Source organism: Drosophila willistoni (assembly GCF_018902025.1).
Source record: "Drosophila willistoni isolate 14030-0811.24 chromosome 2R unlocalized genomic scaffold, UCI_dwil_1.1 Seg167, whole genome shotgun sequence".
NCBI classification, from domain to species: Eukaryota; Metazoa; Arthropoda; class Insecta; order Diptera; family Drosophilidae; genus Drosophila; species Drosophila willistoni.
Genome location: NW_025814050.1, coordinates 7,953,974 through 7,974,842, shown reverse-complemented (window position 1 = coordinate 7,974,842; position 20,869 = coordinate 7,953,974). Strand labels below are relative to the sequence as shown.

The window sequence follows — 20,869 nt, the reverse complement described above, 5'->3', positions numbered from 1 at the left end:
AACCTAAGTTCTAATTAGATACGCCAACTTATTTACAATTGTCAGATCAAGTTTTTTTTCTCATTATTTTTACTTGTCTCAGTAGCGGATGCAGCTTAGAGTTTAAGAGGTGAAATCGAATATTTTAGAGGGTAGAAATTGGTCTTGAAATTATAGAGGTAAAGGTTCTAAGGGGAGGAAATTTTGCTCATTTTCTCCCCTGTGGATCCAGCACTGACTCGGGCTTATTTCCAAAGAATTTTATTTCATTTTATGTAAATGACTAAAACGTTTAATCAAAACTTCATTTCACGGTTTCACTTCTAGTCGTTAGACCTCTACTTGGAATTAGCACAGGTCACTGTAATTGGTACTTGGAAGGGAATTTTAATTGATGACAAATTCGTGTCAGTTTAATATAATGTTATAGAACACTCCTTCTCTGTATGAATGTCTACATAGAGGAATTGTCGCCGTTTTGCTTACAAGATTCCTGCTTCTTTTTTATACTCAAATTAGCCACTTGCCATCAGTTTGGAGTTCATTGTACGCCCCTTAAGCAACGACGACGACAAAGGCAAAATGATGAAGAGAACCTGTGCGTGATCGGAATCATCATACACATGATGATGTCTCTGAAATGGGAATAACCCTTTTATTTCATGACAAATTCACTCGTTTAATTAAATTGCAAATGTGATGTAGACACTTTAAAACCTAATCCGCATTTTGAATGACAATTTCTATGAAATTGAAATGGTTAGTAGGCAAAACTTTTGGCTTAAACATTGTCGTTGTCATTTCCTTTGTCTTCTTAGTATTTTATCTCTTGACCTTGTCGTCTCTTGCAGTTTGACGTCACAAAATATCTTGTCTTAAATAATAAAATATATGAGGCATTTGTATTTACTTGAATTAACTTTTCTAAAGCTGATAAAATACAGTTAGGCGACAACAACTCAAAGTAAACACAAACAGGTGACTTTATTTTTTTTTGTGCAATTGTTCTAAAGGTTGGTCCATATATACATATACATTGTATGTAAATATTTTTGACAATTTGTGAACGTCATTGATTTTGACAAAAACTTCAGTAGCACTCAATGTATCAAAATGCATTTAACATACAAACACACACACACATATACCTAATTCGATTTGACGTTAGATAAAATTTAATGCAATCAAAAATGAAAACAACTTTTTGTATGTAAATTTAGCTACAATAGCTACAGTGGATCGATATTTTTCATTTATATAACAATGCAAAAAAATGCAACGTATATTTTTACTTTTTATTTTCCATCTTTTTAAATTTATAATTCTGATAAGCAGTACCTAGTACTCTAGTCTTTATCTTTGTCTTTGTAATCTTTAAACTATCTTTGGATCAAGCAAACATTTTTCTCCTTTCTAAACAAGGAAATATAAAGGGATTGCCATAAACATAAGTTCAATAAATCCAAATAAAAATGAAACTGCTCTCCTTATATTTTATATAAATTTTACTCTCTACCCGTTAAGCCCCATAATCGGATATCAATATATTTCACTTAAAATGCGATTGGCTTTTGTTATTGTTTGTGCATAAAATGCAAAGATGGTGAATAATCTATATGGTTAACTTACTAAGTACAAAAAAATAAGGCTTATAAGAAAGGAAGGAAGTTCAGGAATTTAAATCACAGGGTATTCTATATGGGTTATAACCCAAATTCATCGAAATTGGTAATTTCGCATAGCTGAACTTTCTCTTTTAAGAAGTTATTACAAGTACACATAAAGTGCATTTATATAAGTCTACCAAGATCCGAACAGAACGAAAATTTTATAATTTTATCTTGTGAATTTCATATAAAACTGGAATTTTCATGACCTTTTAAAAGAAGGATTCTAAGTTACAAAGATTCTTATATTTGAATAAATTTTATTCACAAATATTGCTTACTATATAATGTTTGTTCGTTAGAAGTCTAAATCTTGAAAGTCTAATACGATGTACTGTAAATGCCGATTATAACAATTCGCAAGGGTCCTATAATATTGCTTCGTTATGACCAATATTCGTTATAACCGATTGTGCTTTTATACAAGTTTGTATGATCCAATGAAACTTTCCTGAGTTTTAAGCGGAATATCATTGAATCACCGGCATCTACTGTATTTTCTTCTTTTCAGGTATCGATTCTGATTAGATATTCATACGACTTTATTTCTGACATTTATTTCATAATATGTTTTATATTATACCATATTTATATTACCCTATACATTTTTTGGGTCTATAAGAAGAAACTGCAAAGATGTATGCAATTTACAGAGTTTTTTAGTTTATATTCTAATAGCATTTAGATTTAATATGCTGCCTAATAGCTTTCTGTTCAGTGTGCATATTTCGCAGTGTCAAAATATGATGTCTACGATTGAGTTTGGCACGTGCCTTGTGTGGGCCTGCTATTCATGAAATGTACAAAACGTCAGTTCGACGACAAAAATAACTCTTGAAAGACAGATAATACCTCACAAAGCAAAGATATATATGTGTGTATATGTATGTATATGTATATGCAGAAACGATGCGGCGTCAACAAGACTACTTGGCAACGCGGTGGCTTTATGATTAAAAATACATTTACCGCAGGAAGCAAGAAAAAAACATACAACAAATACATGAAAAAAAAAAACTTTAATAGTCAGGGGCATCGCCTGAATGCTCTGTTTACACAACACAGACAAACAGTGGACGACGACGACGACTTGATAATGGAAGGCAAATCAACAAAGTTTACAATGTACGGAAACAAATCCCACGTACAATCTAGTTAAGGGATCATTATAATCGCCTCTAAAGAGCTTTGCCTCAGATTTCTTCTTCTGTTCAAGTTGTATATTTGTTTAACTTCTGGGCATTGGCTTAGTCTATTTGTGTCATTGTTTATTTTGCTTTTCGACGATTAGCTTTGTGGCCTGAAGATACAAAAGCCAAAATGCAGCTGCCAGCAAAGAGTTTTGCAGTTAACAGATCATTGAAAGAGGAACATAGAGTCATGCCATCAAAGTGAAGATGCACATGACTACACTTGGAGAATGAAAATACATTGATAGAGTCAATATTCTTGTGTTTTTCTCTTTGTTCTTGAGAAGTTCTTTTAAAGTTCCCCAAAAACAACAAATCAGTTTGGATTAGAAAAACTTCTTTTGATCTTTCAATACAAACATATGAAAAAAATTTACAAACAAAACAAAACTGAAGTTGATAAATAGAAACTATTTATTGCTAACCCCTCATACTAGTGTATATTTTTCTATGAAATAATTAACAATTGCGAAAATGGTAATCGATACTTGCTTCAGGCAAGCGAAACAAAAGTCCAACTTAATAGGCTTAGTTACGCTTAGTTTTGTTTTTGTATTTTGCATAACATTTTTAATCAAAACACAGTTGTTTTTCAAACATTTGTCGAAATTAACAAATAAAAACACTTGTTTAAACATTCGACTCAGTTTAAACAAAATATAATATATACATTCGGTTTCATAAATTTTTAACAAGTTTTTACATAAACTCAATCCATGTATTTATTTCATTAAACTTGGTAACGGGACTAAATTTAATCTAATCTCACATCCGGCAACAATGAAAATGACAAACCATTTAAAAAAGGTTACACAATAAAATTTTACAAAAAAAAAAGTGGGAAAAATTCCCATTAATTGCTTTACCTTATTCCCACACAAATATGGTTAGATTTTTTTCCTAAATATTTGACCAATTGCATTTGTTTATATAACAAATAAATTCACATCTGTTAAACACTGACTTTGAGTTACCCTCTATTAATAGGGGGTAGGTAAAATTCATTTGAATTAAATACCCTTCCATACGAAGATTTGTATTATTTATACATATTTATAGGTAAATATTTCATATCATTTGCTCTTTTTGATTTTACTTGGAATTTAGAAACTAACACATGGCGATCAAAAGTCAAGCTATTAATCAGTGCACTAAAATATATATATTTGACAATTTCAAAGAGATTTCCTGTATGAAAAGCATATGTTATCGAAATAAAAATTTATTTGGAATTTAAACATCACAAACGCAACTAAATTTCTCTCTAAAAAAAAAGAAGAAAAACTGGAACAAAATCTATATTTAAAATAAAATTTGAAATGGTAAATTAAATTCAAATTATATGCATATGTTTTTAACGATCAACGATCTTTTTAGCAATAAATTCACTAAATATTATAATACTTTTTTTTTTGTTTATTTTTTGTGCCTGCTACAATTAAATATTTGAATAAAAATATTTTTCTTTTACATTAGTCTTAGTAAAAGTGCTCTTTAACATAAAGAGATCAATAAATAGAAATATATTTATTCAATAATTTCATGCATTACTTATTTAATATGTATATGTACATATGTACATTTCAGAATTTCCTCTAATTATACGTCTTTTCAGCTGGGATATTGCTTTTATTTTTTATGAACATTACATTAAAGCTTAATGTCATTCAGGTCTGTTCCGCTTCCGAATTGTTTTTTGAAAAGTATAACTGGTTCATTACCAAATTGTATATAATTTCTATTTCTTTTTTTTTTTTTTTTGAGGGTATGGGTATGATACAATGTCTAAAAACCTACTAATCATTATTAGAAAGCGAACGAAGCGATCAAATGAATTTGGAAATGAAAGCGAAAGAAGATATCGATTTCAATTCAATGGCTTTATTGTCATCATATGTATGTGTACTCACTTAAGCTTGTGGCCTTAAAACTAGAAAATTAAGCTAAATGTTGTTTTTCCCAATGTCCTATATAAATATATTTAAAGACTATGCTCAACATTAGGATAAAAATAAATTAAAATCTTTAATATGAAGGTACTTAAGCAATTAATGTGAAGTTGTAAATAGTAGTAATGTCTAGCTAATAGCCTTTGTACTTACATGTGTATAGAAGCTAACAATATCTAATCACATAGAAACACAAAACTAAATACAAATGTGATTCAAATGGAAGTAATGCCTAGCTAACCCCCGAATCTTTTTAAGCAATATAAATTTGAAATATATAATTACTAACTTTTGTCTAGATTTCGACCTTATTGAAGTTAACAAAAACTGGATTTTAGCGGGTATGCACACAAAAAAGGTGGAATCTGCAGTTGCAAGCTTTGCCGTTCTTTTTTCGCTTCATGTAGTTTGAATTCCCAACTACTTTTAGCGTTGGTATGGCCATTACAACTGTGGATTCTTTAGCGAAGTCTGCTGATGATAGAACTTGGTGGTTCTTGAAATAGCTATACAGACAACCTGCTCACCTTTTGTGCTGCCTATGATTTAAAATCTTACAAATAAATTAGTAAGATTTATTGACCTGAAGCCCCGCTAAAACCCAGTTTATAATTACTAACAATATCTAATCAAAAATTAAAACAATCAATATTAATTAATTATCAATATCAATTTCGATTTTGACAAATTTATTTGGTTTCGAAAATGAGAAGATGTCGAATTATTTACCCAACTAATGATATATTTTGAAATCAAAATTACTTGTTATTTTTGTTATCTAAAGATTATAAGGGGAAATCCTGCGATTGCAGGGTTGTTTGTTTTTAAACAACCATTAATAATTCCCTAAATAGCTTAACAATTTCTTTATTATACCCAAAGGGGAATACAAAACATGTAAATTCTCGACTATTCCGATATATTACATATAAACATTCTTGTATATATGATTGTTTTTTTTTAGGTTGAGTATATTCGCCTGTGAGTTTTGTCATATTTGAATATTTAGAATTCATAGAAAATTGATTATCATTTGCACTTTGGGTACCTTTTTCTTCACCTAGTGGCTTATCGCACAGCAAATATTTCCATCTGCCCGATATATGCAATTTATATGCTTCAGTTTACCCTCTTTACCCCAAACGTTATAAAAAAGTGGGGTATACACATATGGTTTTCGTTTATTTTGTTTATTTTATTTTTTTTTTGTATTTTTATTTGCGTGCAACACATTGGAATGACCTAAAAAAGAAACGTCAACATGCGACACAAAGTAACAGCACAAATTTTTTTGTGTAACAAAACAAAAAATTAAATAAATAGGTGAATTGGTTGGCCCTAAATCTGTTTAAAGCAATTGTGTCCAAGTGTGTGTGTGTGTGTGTGTGTGTGTAGAAAATTGTAGTATTTCATTTTTTACTAAAATGATTATCATTGTTGTAGAAATGAATATAATATATTTTATTGTTGTGTGTGTGTCTTTTTTTTAATCGCGCTTTGTGTTTCCCGCTTTCTCCGCCTGAGAATGAGAAATGAAAACAAAAGTCACCGACAACGCATACTAAATGCGATTTTGTATATTATTTAAGCCCTCCCAAAAAGCCAAAACCGGAATTTAGCACTGGCGTGACTTTTTTTTTTTGTTTTTTGTAACCACTTCTGAATCACCACCTGCCGCCCATCTTCACTCTCGTTTGAAGAGTTACTTTTATTTTTAATTTTCTAAAAATTGTTTTCTTACCCGAAAAGAGTAAACAATTTGCGATTGTGTTTTTTAATAGGTTTTTAATAGTCACTTTACACAGCCCATTGAAATGGAAAATTTCGAGTGGAACATGTGTTGATAATGACGATTAATTCTAAGTGAGAACAACACGAAGAAAACAAAAAATTGTTGTAAACTTTTTCATTGATTAATGTGATTCATTTATGTTAGACGCAATAAAAATTAGCTGAAGCACCCAAAAAGATTTATATTGCTTGCACTTTAAAACATTATCGAGATTAGTGGTTTAAAAAACTAGAGATAAAGCGCATGAATTGAAATATATTTGGAGTAAAAAGTGGTAAAAATAGATGCAGGAAATTTGTCCCTTTGGAGAAACATCTTTTTATTTGATCGTTAAAAGATGTTATTGCTTTGCTAGTAGAAATAATAAAATTTCAAGGCTGATAAACTAACATATTATTTGGGTCTTTAAAATCTAAAATAATTAGTATTTAACAGAAGAAGATAAGCAACTAACCAATTAAAAAAAGAAGTAAGTTTTAAGACTGTAGTAAATTATTTTTTACCTTTTTAAACTGTAAAAGTTTTTAGAATCTTATCTAACGATGAAGGAGAACATGAGTCAAACTTTGTTTTTGTATGCTATGCTTTCCGAATTTCGTTGTTTCTAGTTATAATTCTCAACTCGTTTTAGCATTAAAACAGTATTAGGGCACTACAATTCTAAAGTGGTTAGCAAAGACGAATGATGAGAGAGCTTTGTATTTACAGAGACAACTTTCGGTTGTTTTGTTGGATCTACTATTTGTAACTATAATATAAATGATTTTAAAGAGTAGATGTTGCGCAATGGAATCAATTCAAGACTTCGACAAATATATTCTAAATATAATAACAAGACCTTCTTAAAATTACAATTGAAGCGTAAGTATTATATGAAAATCTTTGTAATAAACTAAAAACAAGTGCTAGTACAAAAAAACCAAAAAACCTAATACACGATGATTTGAGCATATTTGAGAATTGGAATATATTTCGTTGGTCTAATCACATTCGATGGGTTATATGGGAGGTAGGCTTAAAATGCTTATTTAATAAATATATGATTTCATTCTTGGACCTATTTTCGGGAGGTGTCCGATCAGAAGATTATGGTTATAGGATTATAAAGCATTTCGTCAGTTTGAGGATCTATAGCAATTGCCGGACTAAGTCAATGACTTACTAGTTAGGCGTGGAGACAAGCGAAAAAAGTAATTAGAAATACTGATATTTCGGGAATGTCTTTACCTCCCAAACTCCATTTCAATCCGTCAATTTATAGATTTATCCTACTGTTAAGCGCAATGTTACTTTGTTTTCTTGAGATCCAACGAGTTGCTTGAAAACAACCATTAAAAAAACACAATTTTCTGAACGTTGCCTTTATTTTTTTCATCTTACTTTAAAGAGTAACGAATAATGATCCTTTTTGCGTACGAATACAATTGATTAAAATCCTACATTAATGTTATTTTAAGAGCATTAAGTACATTTAGTACATTCAATTCTTAATATTCATTTGATTAATACTTATTTAGATGTATTCGTTAAGCAAACCAAATAATTGAGCAATTTTTCTGAAATCAGCTTTCCAGTTCATAATGCGAAAAATTGCAAAAATATTGTTTTATGTAGAACGAGAAGAACCTTTTCAATTAGTTAAAATTAATACTGTAATACTTTATTTTGCGGTCACCAAAACAAAAAATAACATAAACAGATAAACCTTTTCTTATTATATGTGTTTATTGTTTACTTTTCCTCTTTTCATAAGTAGAATGGAATAGAATATTATGAACAACTCAAAAACAAGTTACTTTGTTTCTTTCACTAAGTTAAATAGTTTATAGATTGCCAATAAATCACTTTTGTTTTTCAATTTAATAAATGGAAACATTCAAGTAAGTATTTTATGTGATTTATTTTAGTTGGTTGCATGAACTTTTTTTTTCATTTTCCTAATTTCATTGGTTTTTGGCGGGTGAAGAAGCAACTCTACACTAATAACAACAACAAAAACAATCCCATCTTTATAATGTTACATTTCACCGCACACATAATGAATAGTTATCTCCCCTCCCCTTCCCACCCCTCCAGTGATTAATGTTTAATGTGTGCAAACATTTCCTTTTTGAAATGCATTATATATATGATTTTATTAATTAATTAAAATTGAATTCAATGCGCTACACTTAATGTCGTAATTAGACATTATGAAAAGTCATTTCTTGATTACACAAAATAACGCACTTCAGTTAAATGAGTGTAATGTCTCAGAGTTTCCAAACTCTCGACTGCGAAACAAATTGAACAAAAGGCAATAAATTAAAGCCAAGTAGTAATCGGAATGGCCAAGATCGGCTAAGGCTGAAAAAACTTTTTAATTGACAAGCCCAAAAGAGCAAAAAACAAAAGTGAAAAAACAAAAACAAAGAAAGTTGCAGAAGCAATAACAATAAACCAACTGGATGATAGAAAAATGATTACGAATCTGCTGGTCGTGGCTTAGTTGAATGCCCTCTTGAAAAATCATTTTGTTGTTGTTGTTGTAAGGGAAAATTTAATCGATTTTTCCTCCAACAACACACACACATTTTGCCATTTGCCCAAAAGTTATCCTTTTCGTGCTCTGTACGACGTCAAATCGCTTTTACCCTGCCCCAAGTTGAATTTCCTTTTTTTTTGCTCTTTTTTCTATTTGGTTTTTTTTTTCGTGGGTTACATTGTGACTTTGAGTTTGATTGATATTTTGTGACACACTCTTTTATTTCAATTTTCATCACTTGGTTACTGTTTGTGTTTTTTAAGAGGTTTTTTTTGCTGTTTACCCACAAACACAAATCACGTAATATCCAATCTGGCCTATTCAAATGTTAATGACATGATTTCTCATTTCTATGACAAGAGCACATATGTTTGTTTGTTTGTATGTACATTCATTATGTGTGGGTAGTTTTAGGCAAAACATTGCGAAAACCTATTGACAAAAGTGATTTGCTTTGATTGATTTTGTAAAATATCCAAAAATATCAATTCCGTGGGTTTCTGTTTGCAAAGAGCATCGACCATGAACTTATTTGTGTATGTAGTTACTGTGTTTACCTCACAAGTAACAGATTGTAGAAATTCTCATCAAATTTACTTTTAATTAGCACTGCATCACACAGAGTCAAGTTGAAGGTACATAGTTTATTCTTCATCAAATTTGGGAGTTTTGTTTGCTGTTTTTCAATCAATTTTTATTAACGTTCTACATTATGCGACTAAGGTTTAGGTTGCCTTTTAAATTGAACTTTTTGAGTTGTTTAGTCTTGATGTCTAAAATATAAAATAATAGTCAACAATCATTGCTGAAATATTAAATATTTCATTAACACATTTAGTTTGAAAATAATTATTATAAAAATATCAAATAATTGAATAAAAACCATGATTCTCTTTTAATTATGAAAAATCACCAGGCAATTACTTTTAACATTTGAATTTTATACATTTTTAGTAGGTTTGGATAGAAAACTTAAGAAAAAACAAAAATTATATAAATCAAAATAATAATTAAAAAGGTGATTAAAAAGTTGATGATGATTGATTCAACTTTGATTTTTATTTGTAAGAAATTTTTAAAAAATATTTATACTCTTCCTGAAGCTTTACAATCCTCTTTGAAGGATATGTGAAAAGTTTTGTAAAATCTAAAATGAAACCTTTTTTTTTGCTTGAACAGATATGTATATATTTTCATAAGTTTTTATCGTTTTTATTAATAACAAACTAGAAAGTAGTATAAATAAGTGAAAATCAAAAACAGATGAGATGTAATTTATTTTATTATAGGTTCTATATAATTTTCTTAAAAAAAATAAATAATAATTATTAACGACCAGAGACAGTTAAATCATGTCAAGTACTAACTATGAATTATTTCAACAAATTCCTCTTTATAGATTTGCGTAGATTTCAACAAATTCTTAAATGCAGTTTATACTATAAAATACTATGTGAACTATTTCTAGATAAAAATTCTTGTTTTCTCTAATATTCCCACACAATTCACCTTCACTAGAATTTTTGTTTGCAATCTGTAGAAAATATATTTGTTTATGTTTTTACTAAAATTTACCTCAATATGACGCAGTTGATGTTCATTGAGAAATTCGATTTTGTTTGAAAACATTTCGAATTTGTATACTCTTACCAAAAACAAAAAAAAAAAAAACGAGTATGATCACAATATAATTGAAAAGATGTCAGGTTAATAGAAGTGATTAATAATGATATAATTAATTTTTTTACAGATTTAAGTTTTCTAATCAAAAATAATGATGGGAAGGTGGCAAAAAAACTAAATATGAGAAAATTTTAATATTATTATTTAGGGTATAGAAACACAAAATGTCTTTGGCTAAAAGTATATAATGGTTATATAACAGATAATTCAGTTATAACTGGTCCATTAGGCTATATCCGTAATTCCTCTGAGTTCTGTCCGGTTATAGCGACTAAAGTTCAATGAGTGATTGGTTGGTGCCAATACAAACTTATATGAAATGGCCTCCGGTTAGGCTATCCGGAAGACATGATATAACGACAAAAATCGTCCGACGTTATAACCGGATTCTACTGTATTGCCAAAATGAAAATTATTTTATGCTTTGATTGATAAAACATTTGTAAATTACAAATTTAAGAGTTGGATATTTTAAGTGAAGCAAAGTGAAAATAAATTCGAAGCACATTGAAAACCATAAAGAAAAATTTTAAGGATCTCGATGTAATGTGATTTTAAAACTTCTTAGTTTAGTTGTTTAATGAGGAGAAATTTTTTATATTCAAATAAAAAAACATTCCAATAAAAAAATTATGAAAATTGAATAAGCGATGTAAATAAAAAAAAAGGTCAATCTCTCAATTGAATGCTTAGAGTTGTCTGGAAAAGGTTGTAAGTAAAATTGTAGTTTATTTTAGTACATCTTCAAAACTCTATTAATCTCAAACCGAATTGGAACATTCTTAAAAATATTGTGCACTGTGTTATTAATATTTGTTTGGTCTAATTTATCTCTTAAATAGTTTTGTTGCTAATATTATTATTTTATGTTATTATGCGAAGGTTTTTAACACCAAATTTGATTTGTCAAATAGGTTTTTAATATTCCCAAAAGTTCTAATAAAGATTTCATAACATTTTTCAACGCTTTTGAAATAGTTGGCTTAATCGGAAAATTTCTAGGGTGTTGAGAAGTTGGCACAGCTGCATTTGACGGAGAGACCGCTGCTTCTATTGTTAGATGAAAGTGACAGAATGTTTTCTCTCCCTCTTTCTCTTTTTTCTCTCTCTTTCTTTTTGTTTTCTCGAGAAATACAAAAATATATTGTATTTATTTTTACAAGTGCAAAGAAGTTGCACTTTGCAATTGTTTAAAGAATTGTTAAGATCATGGCAAAATAAATATTGGCAGGGCAAAAGAGAGAGAAAGAGTAGAGAGAAACCCAGTGAGAGAGAGAAAAGCGAGACTTTGTGAGACTCGCTTGAATGAGTAAGTCGAGCGCGTATAAGCCAACCGGTTTGCGTTTTCTTAATGGTACCAAACAACAGAAATGAGATACACAAACACCGTTAGACTTGCGGGCATGCTGATTATGTTGATTTTTGCATTTTGGTTACGTGCGAAGATTTGGCAAGCAGCTAAAGCTAATTGTGTCTACACACGTCAAAGGGAGAAAGAAATAGCACGAGAGTGGGGCACAGAGAGAGAGAGAGAGAGAGAGACACAGAGAAGGAGAAGGCATCAATCTAAAGGAAAATGGAACATGCTACAACAAAAATACTAAAAATTTAATTCATAATAAAAGGTTTTTTTTCATCGTTATTTTCCATAAGTACATGTGTATATAGCAAAATTTGATATATTTTACCCTGCAATCATAGGCCAAATAATTGGGTATCTTAGGTTATAATTAAGTTCAGTTTAGCATGCCCTAAATAACAAAGAAAAAGGCGAGTTTTGGAGTTGGAATTTTTGCCAATTGGCTAAGAAGAATAAATAAGACCTCAAAAAAATACAGACAGATGTCTCAATTTTTGCATCTGGCAGATAACTAAAACATTCTTCATTAACTTAGAGAATTTTAAAGACAGAAAGGGCCATAAAAACCATTTTTATTAACAAATTTCAGTACTAAGCCTTTCATTCTAAAATATTTAATAATTTACTTATATAATACTTTGATTTCATAAATCATTTCAAATCAGTTGACATCATGGTTAAAAATATTTCCCATTACTGGAATGGTTACTAAATATTAACACAAATAAAAATCAGAAAGAGGAAACCTGATCTATTTGCTATACAAACAACAGAATGTTTATCAAAAAATTGTTGTATCTAACCAATAAGCCACACAATTGTGGCAAACCAGTTTTAAACCAAATTCAAACTGCAGTTAAGTCCACTCAACTTAAAAAAAAAGAGACCAACCAAAACCGTTAACTCTTTTTTTTCCCCATTTTGTCATGCTTAAGTGAGTCACTGGAACTGCAACTGGGTTGGCGCTTGGGTTGAGGAGGAGGTTGAAGGGGAGTGCAGTTTGTTAACCGTATCGAACACAAATCTTTTATATTGGTAGAGAAATAAATAAAAACGATTTATGTTCGTCTTGATGCAAAAAATTAAATGAAATACTTTGTAGGTACAACAATTAACGATTTCCAAACTGTAGAAAAAATGTAAGCAACAAACACACGAATTGGCTTAAATCACGGCCTTGGCTTATTTGCTAATTAAATAACATAATCATACTAAATACATTTTCATAAGCTAATCTCAAATTTGGAACTTCGAATTCCATGTACTTCTTCTCTTATTACAGAATAAACTTTTGGTCAATTTTCCTAGTGATTTATTTTAGCTTTAACCAATTTTAAATTGTAGCAAAAAAGGCTTAAATAAAATTAGTTTCTGGACATTCTTTTTTTAGTTATTTTGTTTGGTCACCTTTGGAATTTAAAACAAATTGAATATGATTAATTACAAAAATCTCTTTCTTAACTTTTTTTTTTAGCATTTTCTGATACAAAATCCACAGAAAATTGATTACTTATTCTTAGATTTTAAACTATAATCTTCTAAGTCCAAATCTGCAGAATTTTTATTCTTCATTAATGTTTGCACATTGTTTATTTAATTTAAAAAATTATTAACAATTTAGCGTTTACAATTAGCATTATCTAACTTACTAAAGTAACATATTTGGAATTTAAGACAAATTTGGAAAACTATTAAAATATAATGCATAAATTTCAATTTTCAAATATAAGAAATAAGCCCTGATTTTGGCCAAATTAGATGTGCTTAACACAGTGCAATGCGTTTTTAGCAAGTTATAAATAATATATTTCAAACGCTTATTGTTAGAATAAACTAAAAAGCGAATACGTATTTCCTTATTATAAGCTGCAAACCCTGCAAACCCTTTTGATTTAGGGCTACAGGGTATAGAAAATATAAATTATCTATTCTGAGCCATTATTTAGCACATATTTGAGAGCAATTTTTGGTTTATTACGTCAAATGGTACCTACAGCTATGAATCTATGGATGAATATATACATGCATAATATGTATGTATGTATGTACAATATTTCTCTTTATACATAAACATAAATATATATGTAAATATTTGTTATTCTCAAAGCCAAAAGGTAGAATAAATAAGTAAGTACCTGTTCGGCTGGGTATAGACACCTATGCATAATATTCATAATTCACATATGTATGTATGTATGTATGAATATATATGTATGTATGTATGTACTTAGTACTTAGCGTGCGTTTGCTTATGACTTTGTATTTCTCTTTGGTCTGGGCAAAGAACGATTATGCAAAAATAAATCAATTGGAAAGCAACAAAAACGCGAGCACACACACACTCAAAACAACTTAAAGAAAACTGCCACACAGTATTACCCAATGGGGATGAGTGTGCCAAAGAGAGAAAGAGGGAGAGAGAAGGTAAAAGAAAAACAGGAGCAAAATCTGTAACAAGTGCCACTGCTTTTACACCGAACAGCCAATCACCAATCAAATCTTCAATATACAGGGTATACCCCATTTGACGACAACTCAAAACTTATTTTAGATTGAAAAAGCGTTTTAAAACTATTAACTGGGTTTATTAAGCAGTTTAGTCTATGTAAATCATAATCTTCGGTTTGAGTTTTATTTGTAAAATACTTTAAATCAAGATATTTTGGCGACTTCTAAACAAACTAAACTTCAGATTTGGATATATACTTCCAGTAAGTATTACAAAATTGACAAGATGTTTGTTTCCGGAGCCATTAGGCATATATATTCTTGATCATGATGAGGAGCCAACTACATATAGACATGTCTGTCTATTGAAATCACTCTCATGCCTTCAAATTACCATAAACATACATATGCATACCAATAAGGTATGAAAATTGGCCAAATCACATAACTATAATACATACAGTGCTATAGAAACGTACTTTATGGTACATTTAAACAGAACATAATATAGAAATAATTATAGAAATCAACAGTTCTTGTATTATTTTTATTAACTCTTTAAAGTTCCTTATTTATCCCAGACAAAAAAGTCGCTCAAAAATTGTCAATATTTTACTTAAGAAGTACTAAAGTGGATTTAAAAATATAATTTGTATACAGTATTTGTATTTAAAATTATTGTTTCCCTTTTCAAAAGTTGTAATTATGAGCCGCATGAGCCACACTTTGATATTTTGAAACTTTTTCAACTGTTTCTGTGGAAATATTTTTTGAATTTCATTAAACTTTAAATCTTATGCATACATACATACATATGTATGTAAACATTATTTGTACGTGGATTGACATTTGAGTCGTCTATATAATGCCCAAGCTCCCAAAAGCATTTTGGTAAAAAACCAACTTGCCATTTTTTCAAGCCATTCTGATGAAATCACGTAATTTCTCACACACATTATAATTATTTCATTGGAAATTTCCAAGGAATTATTTTTTACGTATGCTCAAATTAAAATACTGCAGACTCAAAGCAAAATTGGTTTAAAAATACAAGGGAATTGAAATTAAGTTCTTGGTTTTTGTACTAAATACAATATACTTTGACAAACTTAAATGAATTTTTTTTTTTTGTAATGCTTAGAATATGGCTTAGAGTACGACACTTAGAAAAGTGAAAAATGGCGAAATATGGTCAACAAAACTCAATAAGGACCATTTACAGTTTGATAATGCTTTTTACGTTGGGGACAGTATAATATTGATAAATGATCCATAAAACAGATGAAACTGTATTTATTTGTCATTCAAGAATCTTGTCACGAATAAGTTTAAGAAACCATATCCTGTAAGGAGTCCAAAGTATCAAATTTCGGGACCCCCTGGATTCGTACCTGATTATTTTTTTATTTGGCCAGCCTGATCTTATAACCTCTCCAACATTGGAGATCTCCTCAATTTTTTTTTTTTATACAAAGTTGAATAATGATTTAAAGTTAATGACAAAATCGGGAATATTTGAAATGTTGCTTCCGTTTTTTGTTCCCTAATTAGGTATACTATCCAACACCCTGTATACCATGCACATATCAGATGTACATACATACACATACACACTGACATAAAAACAAAATACAAGCATGTACACCTCTATGATTATGTAGAGCGAAACGGGTCTCCGACTTGGTGGAGGTGGCAAACGGCGGCGTCATTGTCTGCGGGGGGGAAAAACCTCATCATCAGTATCTCTAGCTGGCTAAGGTCTGTTTCTGAGTTCTCCCCCGCCCCCACAAACAACCTAGTCCCCTCTACCCGAACAGGCGAGACAAGCGCAGATGTTGTTGTTGTCTATGAACTTTCGTCTTATGATTTGTATTTAGAGGTAGGTAGAAGAGAAAGAGACAGAGAGGGAGAGACACAGATAAATTCGAGAAGAAAGCGAGACTAGAACACTTAGTTTTTTAAGTAGATTAAAATGTTTGAAAATCACCTTGATACATATAGATTTGTTCATAGATTTTATGCTGATGTCTGCAAAATTTGTGGTTCTTTGTTGCACATGTGTGTATGTATGTACATACAGCTGAGCCTTTGTGTCTGTGTGTGTGTGTTTTGCTTACAGTTGCATCATTTCTTTTGACCAATTTACTTTTTACTTGTTTTTTACCTTTTGCTGCACTTTTTCAGTCATAACATAACTATGATTGTTATTGTTGTTGTTGTTTCTACTCCTGTTGTTGTTGTTATTATTGTTGTAATGACTGTGTGAAGAAGTGGAGAGTGGTCGGTGATTGACCCGTTAATTGCACCTGATATCGATATTGTTATAATTTGATTTTATCATCATCATCATCATTATTTTATTTCACTTGTCACACACACACTCGCGATTCTTCTTTCATTTCATTTTCATTCACAATTTATTGTTGAATTATACGCAAAGGCTGTTGCTGCATATCTTTTAAGCATAAAATCAATTCAATATTTCATTGCGAGATACAAAAACAAAACACCCAACATCCGCGCACACATCCGCGTACCACGAAAACAAACACAACAATAAAAAAAACAACAACAAAAACAACGAAAACAACGGTGAGTGGAACCACCATCGAACTCCTTGCAACCACCTCGAACTTGAGCCAACCTATGATGCCAACATCGAACAATTGATGGCAACTCGAACAAAGAGTGAATAATCGACACAAAAATTGAATATTCGCAACAAGAACAAATCTTTATAGGGATAGCAATATTCGATCGACGGTTTTATCGATGTATCGATATTTTTGATTTATTTCCAAAACATTCACCTCTAACACCGACTTTCTCAAAATCGACTCTTGTGTTTGACGTTGGTACTGTTGAATCAATAATTTTCCCGCTATTTTTTATTTGGCGCCAATGCTCGCTGTTTTCAAAATTTCAGTTTGCAGAAATGTAATTTTGGAATTTTTAAAGGTAAAAAGTTGCGTTAATGTTAATTGTAAACTTAACAAAATATCACTAGACAACACAATTGATATACAGTCTGCTTCTTTCGAATCTGCACTCAGTTTTTTGCAATCTGCTCCAGCTGGTACATTTTATTAAGAAATTATGTGCATTAATTAATGCATTCGACGGTTAATCATCTGTTAACACTTTCTTAAACAGTAATAATAAATTAGGTCGGCAATATAAATAAAAGTTTTAAATTGGCATTAAAGTTAAAAATTAAAGAACGTGACTTCTAGTTCCTTAAGACTCGTTTGGGCAGTTTTTATTTTAGAAGAACAATCGATACACCTTAAAACAGGTCTATCCTATTCCAAAAATTTACAAAAATTGTATGAACTTATTTAGTAGATTTGTAGATCAAATAGACCAGACTAGCTAGAGGTTAGTTATTTTTGTATTAATGAACCGAGGCGTAGCAAATGCTTTCTCGCTAGTAATTCTGTATAAAAAGGTCAATTTTTCACATCAATCGAGAAATTCATCTAAAAATCATGAAGTCTATGGTATGCCTGATATTTGGCCTTCTTCTTGTGGCCTCAGCTAGTGCGACTTTTGGAGTACGATTCTCGTTTGGTGTTAAAAGAGAAGAAAAATGATTAAAATAAAAATAAAAACAGAAAATAAAAATCGTTTTGAAAAGTATTTTGGCGCTGTGACTTTTAATTCTGTGTAAAATAAAGAAAAAACTGATAATAAAAGTACATAATACAATCTTTTTCACTTTTATCCTTGTTCAATGGGTGAAATTAGTTTGCTGCCTTTCACAACTTGGCATAAGATATAGTCCAGGTCGGTTAAGATACGAAATAAACCATTATGAAATACTTTTATATGTTTATATTTTTCGTGGGGACATCCTAAACGACCGTTAAAGAAAATCCAATTTTGGTAATCTTCATTTTAGTGGATTTGTTTAAAGGTTAGATTAAAGCAGCTAAGGAAGGAAGCAATATAAATAAATTAATTTATATTTTTGCCAAAATATACGATTGAAATAGTCGCTTCAAAATAGTTTCGTTGTCATTATTAAGTAAGATGAAAAATAAAAAACATTTTAATTAATTACAAATTCTTTAAAAATTTCTAAACAAAAAAAATTTTTATTTGGTTCCGCATTCTGGAATTTACTAAGGCAAGTTAGTTCTGCTGTCAATAATAGTATAAAAAAGAAGAATTTACTGTTTTGGTCGAAGACTTCTCGTTGTCTCCTCAACAAGCGCAACTTTTGGAAATTTTGAAATTAATTTTGCTATATAAACTTTGCTAAAGGTATGAGCCCTTATTGCATTTATAATTAGATTTCATAACTAACATTTTCAACCCTTTAACGTCGAAGCTTTAAACACAAAATACCGTTTTCAGGATCTCTTCGACTCGATCAAGAGATTTTTTTTCTGGACTTCGTAAACTGGGTTTTTGCTACTTGTAATTACAAATGATATTATCTCCAAAACTTAAATAGCTATTATCCAATCATCGCAGGTGCCCTTGAAATGGCTTTACGGTTGCACCAAAACGAATGGATAAAATTTGTTTTGCATTCCAGAATGCCTTAAGCCAAATTAGTTCTGCCGTTAGTAATAGCATAAAAAAACAAATCTTTGCAATAAAAATAAAAAAAACAATAAAATAATAAATAAGTCTTATCGGACGACTAAGAAAAAAACCAGAGGGCCGGGGCTAACTTCGACCGTGTCAAAGTTTGTATACCCTTGCAACTTTTATGGTAACTCTTTCCTTACCTAAAGCCATCAAAATGGAAAAACGTTCAAGCTAAAAAGGCTAACATTTGCGAAAGAACGGCCTACAATCTTAGTATAGGAAATAACGAAGATATTGATCAAAGTCACTGTTTTCCACCGATCGTTCCTATGGGAGCTATATGATATAGTAACCCGATCTTTATCAAATTCAGCACAGTCATTAACAGATATATTAAACTAACAAATGTTTAATTTAAAAGCAATCGCGTCAAAAGTAACGAAGTTATTGACAAAAGTCACTGTTTTCGAAAGATCGTTTCTATGGGAGCTATATGATATAGTCACCCGATCTTGATCAAATTTGGCACAGTCGTTTATATGTGTAATTAATTCACCAATATGAAATTTCATGACAATAGCTCAGAAAATAACAAAGTTATTGAGAAAAGTCACTGTTCGTGACTTTGCCATTTGTATGGGAGCTATATGATATAGTGATCCGATCCGGCTGAATCCGAGATATACAACGCCTGCAGTATATACAAGCCTACAGCAATTTCAGCTCTGTAGCTCTTACGGTCTAGGAGGAGTTTGCGTTGATCCAGACGGACGGACAGACGGACAGACGGACAGACGGACAGACGGACAGACGGACAGACGGACGGACGGACGGACGGACGGACGGACATGGCTATTTGAACTCGTCTCGTCGTGCTGATCAAGAATATATATACTTTATATGGTCGGAAATGCTTCCTTCTATGCGTTGCACACTTCTGACCAAAATTAATATAGCCTTTTTGCAAGGGTATAAAAAGAAAACATTATCAATAATAAAGAAAGAGAAAGAGAGAGAGTTTGAAAGAGAATTTTGATCGAAGTGTGAATCTTTAAACAATTTATTTTATTGTGTAGGTACAATTAAAACCAGAGGGCCGGGGCTAACTTCGACCGCGTCAAAGTTTGTATACCCTTGCAACTTGTAACTCTTTCCTTACCTCTAGCCATAAATGTGGAAATAACGAAAATATCGATCAAAGTCAGTGTTTTCCACCGATCGTTCCTATGGGAGCTATATGATATAGTAACCCGATATTTATCAAATTTGGCACAGTCATTAACAGATATATTAAACTAACAAATTTTTAATTTGAAAGCAATCGCCTCAAAAGTAACCAAGTTATTGAAGAAAGTCACTGTTTTCGACCGATCGTTCCTATGGGAGCTATATGATATAGTCACCCGATCTTGATCAAATTTGGCATAGTCGTTTATATGTATAATTAACTTACCAATATTAAATTTCACGACAGTAGCTTAGAAAATAACGAAGGTATTTAGAAAAGTCACTGTTCGTGACTTTGCGGTTTGTATGGGAGCTATATGATATAGTTGTCCGATCCGGCTGAATCCGAGATATACAACCCCTGCAGTATATACAAGCCTACATGCAAAATTTCAGCTCTGTAGCTCTTACGGTCTAGGAGGAGTTTGCGTTGATCCAGACGGACGGACGGACGGACGGACGGACATGGCTATATGAACTCGTCTCGTCATGCTGATCAAGAATATATATA

The 20,869-nt window shown here is 30.7% G+C and overlaps 1 protein-coding gene and 1 long non-coding RNA gene across 2 annotated transcripts in view; one reads left to right on the top strand and one right to left on the bottom strand.

The window, feature by feature from the left end:
• LOC6644437 (solute carrier organic anion transporter family member 5A1) overlaps positions 1 to 16,959 on the bottom strand; it is a 31,610-nt gene extending 14,651 nt beyond the window's left edge. The window contains exon 1 of the mRNA XM_002066964.4: positions 16,757 to 16,959. The gene's annotated coding sequence lies outside the window, so the exon portion shown is untranslated. The remainder of the gene's footprint in view (positions 1 to 16,756) is intronic.
• A 1,837-nt stretch (positions 16,960 to 18,796) lies between these two features.
• Positions 18,797 to 19,025, top strand: LOC124460249. Its single transcript, XR_006954178.1, has 2 exons — positions 18,797 to 18,858; positions 18,926 to 19,025. It is a non-coding gene; the product is annotated as an uncharacterized LOC124460249 (long non-coding RNA).
• Positions 19,026 to 20,869: the final 1,844 nt, after the last annotated feature.